This window comes from Poromitra crassiceps, assembly GCF_964638095.1.
Source record: "Poromitra crassiceps genome assembly, chromosome: 9".
Lineage (NCBI taxonomy): Eukaryota > Metazoa > Chordata > Actinopteri > Beryciformes > Melamphaidae > Poromitra > Poromitra crassiceps.
This window is the reverse complement of record NC_139630.1, coordinates 11,838,020-11,845,790: the sequence shown is the minus strand read 5'-3', so window position 1 is coordinate 11,845,790 and position 7,771 is coordinate 11,838,020.

Below are 7,771 nucleotides of genomic sequence, written 5' to 3'. Positions count from 1 at the left end.
ACATCTGAAAAGGAATGGCCACTGCTTTGGATGCTTAAAGAAAGGTCACATGAGCAAAGAGTGCAAAAGAAAACTGGATTGCCAAACATGTCAGCGAAAGTATCCAACGTTGCTGCACATTGATGGCAAAAACTCAAAACAGGAAACTGCACAACACCTGACTCCCACAAATTCAAATGAAACCTCCATCAACAGTGCACTAGTCTCAGCAGATCAAGGAACAGGGGCCGGCAAAGAATGTGCACTAGCAATTGTGCCGGTTCAAGTTAAAGTCGCAAAAGAAAGCAAGTCTATTACAACCTATGCTTTTCTGGATCCAGGAAGCTCGGCGACATTTTGCACTGAGAGCCTCATGAATCAGCTGAATGCAAAAGGACGCAGAACGCAAATTCTCCTGCGAACAATGGGACAAGAAGGACCTGTCAAGAGCTATGAACTCAAAGGACTTGAGGTAGGCAATCTAGATGGGGGTGGATATATTGACTTGCCTAAAGTATATACACAAGCCAAGATTCCCGTTTCCAAGGAAAATCTACTCAACCAGTCTGATCTGAAAAGATGGCCTTATCTCAGTGGAATCCAACTGAAGGAGATCGATGCGGACATTGAAATCTTGATAGGAATGGACGTTCCTAAAGCCATGGAACCTTGGCAAATAATAAACAGTCAAGGAAATGGACCATACGCAGTCAAGACACGTCTAGGATGGGTGGTCAATGGCCCACTCAACTCTTGTTCTGCTATGGAGGAATCTGGAACAAAGTCAGTGTCAGTTAATCGGATCTCAATGGAAAATATTAAGGACATGCTGATTAGCCAATACAACCAGGACTTCCCTGAAAGGGAGCATGAGGAGAAAAGGGAGATGTCATGTGAAGACAAGAAATTCATGGACCTAGCCACAAGTTCAGTTGTTTTCAAAAACGGACACTACAACTTGCCTTTGCCTTTTCGGGACAAAGATGTTGTCTTGCCAGACAACTATGCAATGGCAGTGCAACGCACAGTGAACCTTGCAAAGAAGTTCAAAAGAGATTCTGCTTATGCTACAGAATACAAAGCGTTTATGGAAAATGTACTGACTAAAGGTCATGCAGAAAAAGTGCCGCAAAAAGAGCTCCAAAGATATGACGGCCATATGTGGTATATCCCTCATCACAGGGTTTACCACAAGCAGAAGAAAAAACTCAGAGTTGTCTTTGACTGTTCATCGTCATACAAGGGTCAATCTCTCAATACAGAACTTCTCCCAGGTCCAGATTTGGCTAACCCGCTTCTAGGCGTGCTGCTTAGGTTCCGCAAGGAACAAACTGCAATAATGGCAGATATTGAAGCCATGTACTATCAAGTACAAGTACATGAAGATCACAGAGACTTTCTAAGATTCTTGTGGTGGCCAGAAGGGGATGTTACTAAGCCGCTGGAAGTGTACCGCATGACTGTTCATCTCTTTGGGGCGGTGTCATCTCCAAGCATCGCCAACTTTGCCCTACAGCAAACAGGAAAGGACAACTCAGATAAATACGACATGAAGGTACTTGATACAATTAAGCATGGCTTCTACGTAGATGATTGTCTCAGGTCTGTGGCTTCCCCTAGGCAAGCGATCAAACTCACAAAGGACCTTAGGGAAGCATGCGTCCTAGGAGGCTTTACCCTAACCAAATGGGTGAGCAATAGCCGGGAGGTACTTACAACTGTTCCTGAAAGTCACAGAGCCAAGCTAGTGCAACAACTTGATTTGGATAGAGAAAAGCCACCGCTGGAAAGGGTACTGGGTATCCAATGGAACATTTACAGAGACACTTTCACCTTCATGGTTTCTGTAAAAAACAGAGCTCCTACAAGACGAGCTATCCTTTCCATAGTCAGTTCCATATATGACCCTCTGGGTTTCCTTTCCCCCTTTATCCTCAAGGCCAAGCAGATCCTACAGAGGCTTTGCATCGGAAAGTGTGGATGGGATGACCTCATTCCAGAGGAACTATCAAAGCCCTGGCAAAGATGGATGACAGAGCTAGATCAACTCAGCAGATTTGAAGTGGAGAGATGCATAAAGCCTGAGAACTTTGGACTTGTAAGGACTGCTGAGCTGCATCACTTTTGTGACGCGAGTGAGTCAGGATTTGGGGCTGTAAGCTACCTGAGACTCACAAATGACATGGGAAACGTTGCGGTTACCTTTGTGCTGGGCAAATCCAGGGTAACTCCGCTAAAACAAATCACCATCCCAAGGCTTGAGCTTGCAGCTGCAACGCTTGCTGTGAAAATTGACAGAATGTTACGAAGGGAGCTACATATGGAACTGGAGAATTCTACATTCTGGACAGACAGTACGTCAGTACTGAAATACATTCACAACCAAACAAAACGATTCCACACGTATGTTGCCAATAGGATTGCAGTGATCCATAATCTGTCTCACCAAAATCAATGGAGGCATGTAAGTTCCAGGGACAATCCGGCGGATGACGCCTCACGTGGATTGCATATAGAACCATTTCTGGATTCTACCAGGTGGTTGTATGGCCCTGACTTCCTGTCAAAAAAGAAAGCTGAATGGCCTGAAGTTCCTGAGGATCTTCGCCATATCCCTCCAAGTGACCCAGAGGTCAGAAAGGACATCACTGTAAATTACTTGAACATGGAGAACAGTGCCACTAGCAAGTTAGTGGAATACTACTCTACATGGAAGAAGCTACAGAGAGCTGTTGGTTGGTGGCTGAAACTTAAGAAACTCCTACTGCTTCGAAGTCAAAAGGCCAAGGTTCGTGTGACTCGCTCCTCCAAGCTTAAAGATGAGCAACAAGGCTTATCTGTGGAGGACTTGGACGAAGCAGAGAAGTCAATAATTTGCTATGAACAACAGCGCTACTTTGATTCAGAGCTCACTCTTCTGAGAAAAGGCAAACCAGTTAAAGCGGACAGCTCCATACGCAAACTGGATCCGATCATTGATGAAGGCATCCTACGGATTGGAGGACGGCTAAGTAAAACAGCTATGCCAATGAGTTTAAAAAATCCAATTCTACTTCCCAAAGACTCGCATGTATCCAAATTGATCTTGCGTGATATCCATCAGCAGGTTGGGCACTCTGGACGAAACCACATGCTCTCCAAGCTGGGTCAGAAATTCTGGCTACCATCAGCAAACTCTGCTTCCAGGAAAATCATCAAATCTTACGTATTTTGCAGACGCATGCAAGCAAGAGTGGGGGAGCAAAAAATGGCTGACTTGCCAGAGGATCGTGTAGCTCCAGATCTCCCACCTTTCTCTCATGTGGGCATCGATTATTTCGGACCCATAGACGTCAAAAGAGGCAGAGCACACGTGAAACGATGGGGGGTAATATTGACCTGCCTCGTGAGTCGAGCAGTTCACCTAGAAGTGGCGAGCACTTTGGACACAGATTCCTGCATCAACGCCATACGGCGATTTTTATGTCGGAGAGGACCAGTACTGACGATTCGAACAGATCGTGGTACCAATTTTGTGAGTGCTCAGAAAGAACTTAAAGCTGCTTTGATTCAGCTACATCATCAAAGAATTCAGGATGCACTGCTGACCAGTCAAGTCAAGTGGTTGTTCAATCCCCCTTCTGGAGCCCACTTTGGAGGAGTGTGGGAGAGACTGATCAGGCTAGTCAAAAAGGTACTCTTCTCAGTACTAAAGCAACAAACGATGGATGATGATGTGCTACAGACATGCGACCTATGCGAGGTCGAATCCATTCTCAATGATAGACCCATCACAACTGTTTCAACTGATCCAAATGATCTAGAGCCTTTAACGCCTAACCACCTGCTGCAGTTAAAGACCAAACCCCTCTTGCCACCTGGACTCTTTTGTAAAGATGAACTCTATGCAAGAAGAAGATGGAAACAGGTGCAATACCTTGCAGACCTGTTCTGACGAAGGTGGACTAAAGAATATCTTTCACTCATGCGACAAAGGCAAAAGTGGCTCAAAACAAGAAAGAACTTCAACGTCAATGATGTAGTCGTCATAGTGGACGAAACTGCACCAAGGAATTCATGGCCCCTAGCCCGTGTGGTCAAGACCTTGCCGGACTGTAAAGGGCTGGTTCGGAGTGTTTTAGTTCAAACCAAGACAAACACACTCCAAAGGCCCGTTGATAAGCTCTGCTTGCTTCTGGAAGCTGAAGATTGAGCTTAAAATGAAAATGTTTAAATCCCTTGCCCCTGCCCACTATGCCCTTGCCCCTGCCCACTATGCCCTTGCCCCCTGCATACACCACCCCTGTCACCCATCTTTACATACATGAACTCGCACCACATCTACTGCCATTGGACATTCCTTTCCTTTTCAATGGACTGTGTATCGTGGTCTTACCACCATGAACACGTTTGCCGCTGTGACTTTGGGGGGTGGGGGGTCAAGTTGGGGCATGATGAATATGGACTGGGGGGGGTTTTAAGTTGGGACATTATGAAATGCTAAAAAAGAAAAGAAAAAAGAAAGAAAATGTATATTGAACATTACTGAATGTGATGAATTGATTTCTGATATTTCTTGTTTATAATTTCATGTGTATTCTGGCTCCATTTAATGTTATTGATATAACTATAATTGTTTTGCTATGGCGTCTCCAATTAGGGGCCGGTATGTTGGAGCCATGTTGGGAATATTTAAGTTGAATAAGGAAACCTGTAAAAGAAAATATATTTTGAATTCTATTTTTATTCAGATTGATGAAATATGTAATTAATGAGATTTACTTACCATTACGACTTACCTGTATTTAAATTGATATTGAAATGAATAGTTACCTGATATACTTACCTGATGATGACTGGGGGGTGACGTGGGTGACGCTCCTCCCCTCTGTAGTACCTTAAGTTAATGAATGAAATGTGGAACAGGTGGGGTTAGACGGCGGAGAGCTACAGTTTTCCGACCGCATCGCTTCACTTATAAGACAAGATATACTAGTTTGTCGATCCTGTGTTTTATATTATTTTGTTCATATGGAAAAGTAAACCGGAGTTTGTTTATTAAATTTTATGTTGATAGTACAACTTCTCCGTGCGTGCTTTACAACGAATGTGTGTCGGCAACTCCTGCATCTAACCTGCTGGTGACTAAATGGAATGGTGGATTAGTCAAAACAGTGTGTGTGTGTGTGTGTGTGTGTGTGTGTGTGTGTGTGTGTGTGTGTGTGTGTGTGTGTGTGTGTGTGTGTGTGCGTGTGCGTGTGTGTGTGTGTGTGAAGAGAGAGAAACAGTTGTCTGATTTGGGTTGATTTTATTTTCAAATCATGTAAGTGAACTGTTTTAACTAGTGACTCTCTTGTCTCTGTTCAGATTATGATGTCAGGTTGGTGGGAGGAGCCAGCAGCTGTGCTGGTGAACTAGAGGTGAAACAACATGGAGTCTGGAGATCACTGAGGTCTCACTGGAACCTGAAGTCAGCAGCTGTAGTGTGCAGAGAGCTGGACTGTGGCTCTGCTGTTTACACGAGAAAGGAATCCTCAGTAAGAAGATTTGTATCGAGGATCAGACCTAACTGTCTTCAGTCTGGATCTACACTGACGGAGTTCACAGAGTCTTACTCTTCCTCTTACAACCTGCAGATCACCTGCTCAGGTAAAACCATCAATGACATCAACTATGACAGTAATGTTTCCAGTCTCTTCTTCCTCTGTCACAGAGACACTCAGTACTTTACATTGAACTGAACTGTAAACCCAACACTTCCAACTCTACTATCTGTGTGGTGCACACGTGGTTCTCTTAGTGTGTGTGTGTGTGTGTGTGTGTGTGTGTGTGTGTGTGTGTGTGTGTGTGTGCGTGTGCGTGTGCGTGTGCGTGTGCATGTGCGGGTGTGTGTGTGTGTGTGTGTGTGTGTGTAGGTGGACTCTGCGTTGCATCATACTCAGCTCCCATAACCCTTCACCACACAGTGATGTGTAATTTATTTGTAACATGGTAAAATTGCTCTCTCTCTCTCTCTTCCTCTCTCTCTCTCTCTCTTTCTGCCTCCTTTCTCTCTCTCTCTCTCTCATTCTCTCTCTCTCTCTCTCTCTCTCCCTCTCTCTCTCTCTCTCTTTCTGCCTCCTTTCTCTCTCTCTCTCTCTCTCATTCTCTCTCTCTCTCTCTCTCTCTCTCCAGACTCTTTAAGACTGGTGAATGGTAGTCTGTGCTCAGGCAGACTGGAGGTGAAGTCTAACCAGTCGTGGTCCTCAGTGTGTGAAGCTGACTTTGACCAGCAGGATGCAGAGGTGGTCTGTAGGGAGCTTGGCTGTGGGGCTCCTTCAGTCCTCCAGGGGGCGCTCTATGGAGAAGTGGAGGCTCCAATGTGGACCAAAGAGTTCCAGTGTGAAGGCAGTGAGTCTGTTCTCCTGGACTGTGGAAGCTCAGGCTCAGCTAGAAACACCTGCTCACCTGGCAAAGCTGTTGGACTCACCTGCTCAGGTAGGAGAGGAGCTGCAGCTTGGATTTAGCTTCAGTGCTGTTCTATTGAAAATAGTGCTGCAGTTGATCCGTACTGATCTGCCCCCACAGTTCGACACGCATGTTTGCAAAGTTTAATCGTCAGCGTCAAAAACTGTTTTACTGGGCGTCCGGGTAGTGTAGCGGTAGATTCCCTGCCTACCAACATGAGGGTCACAGGTTCGCGCCCCTGTGTTGCCTCCGGCTTGGTCGGGCGTCCATACAGATTGGCTGGTGTCTGTGGGTGGGAAGTTGGATTGAGGGTATGTGTCCTGGTCGCTGCACTAGCGCCTCCTCTGGTCGGTCGGGGCACCTGTTCGGGGCAGAAGGGAACTGGTTGGAATAGTGTGATCCTCCAATGTGCTGTGTCCTTCCAGTGAAGCTCTATCAGGTGAAAAGAAGCGGCTGTCAACTGAGCATGTCTCAGAGGAGGCATGGTGCAGCCAATAACACATCCTTTACATAGAGCAGGTTACATTAAACTGAAACCACTGATGCTTTTAAAGCAACTGACAGTAGCAGGCTGCTAGCAGGGCACTGCCAAGGTGACCTTAGTGATCTCAGGGCATCACAGCCAGAGGGAGGAGCAACACAGGCCATGACCTCCATGTAACTCCCACCCTGTGTTGTGTGTGTGTGTGTGTGTGTGTGTGTGTGTGTGTGTGTGTGTGTGTGAGAGAGAGAGAGAGAGAGAGAGAGAGAAAGGATAAGCAATAAGACAAGTTGAGGATGAGAAGGGCATGAGAGGGTGAGAATGGAGGTGCAGAAAACGAAACCCTAAAATATGCCTATAATATCTGCAAAATATCATTATAAAATCCTTATAATATTCCTATAACATCCCCACAGTTTTCCTAAAATATCCCTAGAACAGAACAGAATGTTCCTGCAGGGAGTTGGAGTGTGTGGGTCAGTAACAGGTGTAACAGTGACCTCATGATACTTGATGGTATTTTGTCCTCTGATACCCCGCTCACACTGACTGTCTGTGCTGTGATAGTGTGTGTACAGTTTACTATAGGATTACTATAGCTGCTACCCCACTGTCAGGGTGTGTTGGGTGTGTGTGTGTGTGTGTGTGTGTGTGTGTGTGTGTGTGTGTGTGTGTGTGTGTGTGTGTGTGCATGTGCATGTGCGTGCGTGCGTGCGTGTGTGTGTGTGTGTGAAGAGAGAGAAACAGTTGTCTGATTTGGGTAGATTTTATTTTCAAATCAAGTAAAGTTAACTGTTTTTAACTAAGGACTCTCTTGTCTCTGTTCAGAGCCTGATGATGTCAGGTTGGTGGGAGGAGCCAGCAGCTGTGCTGGTGAACTGCAGA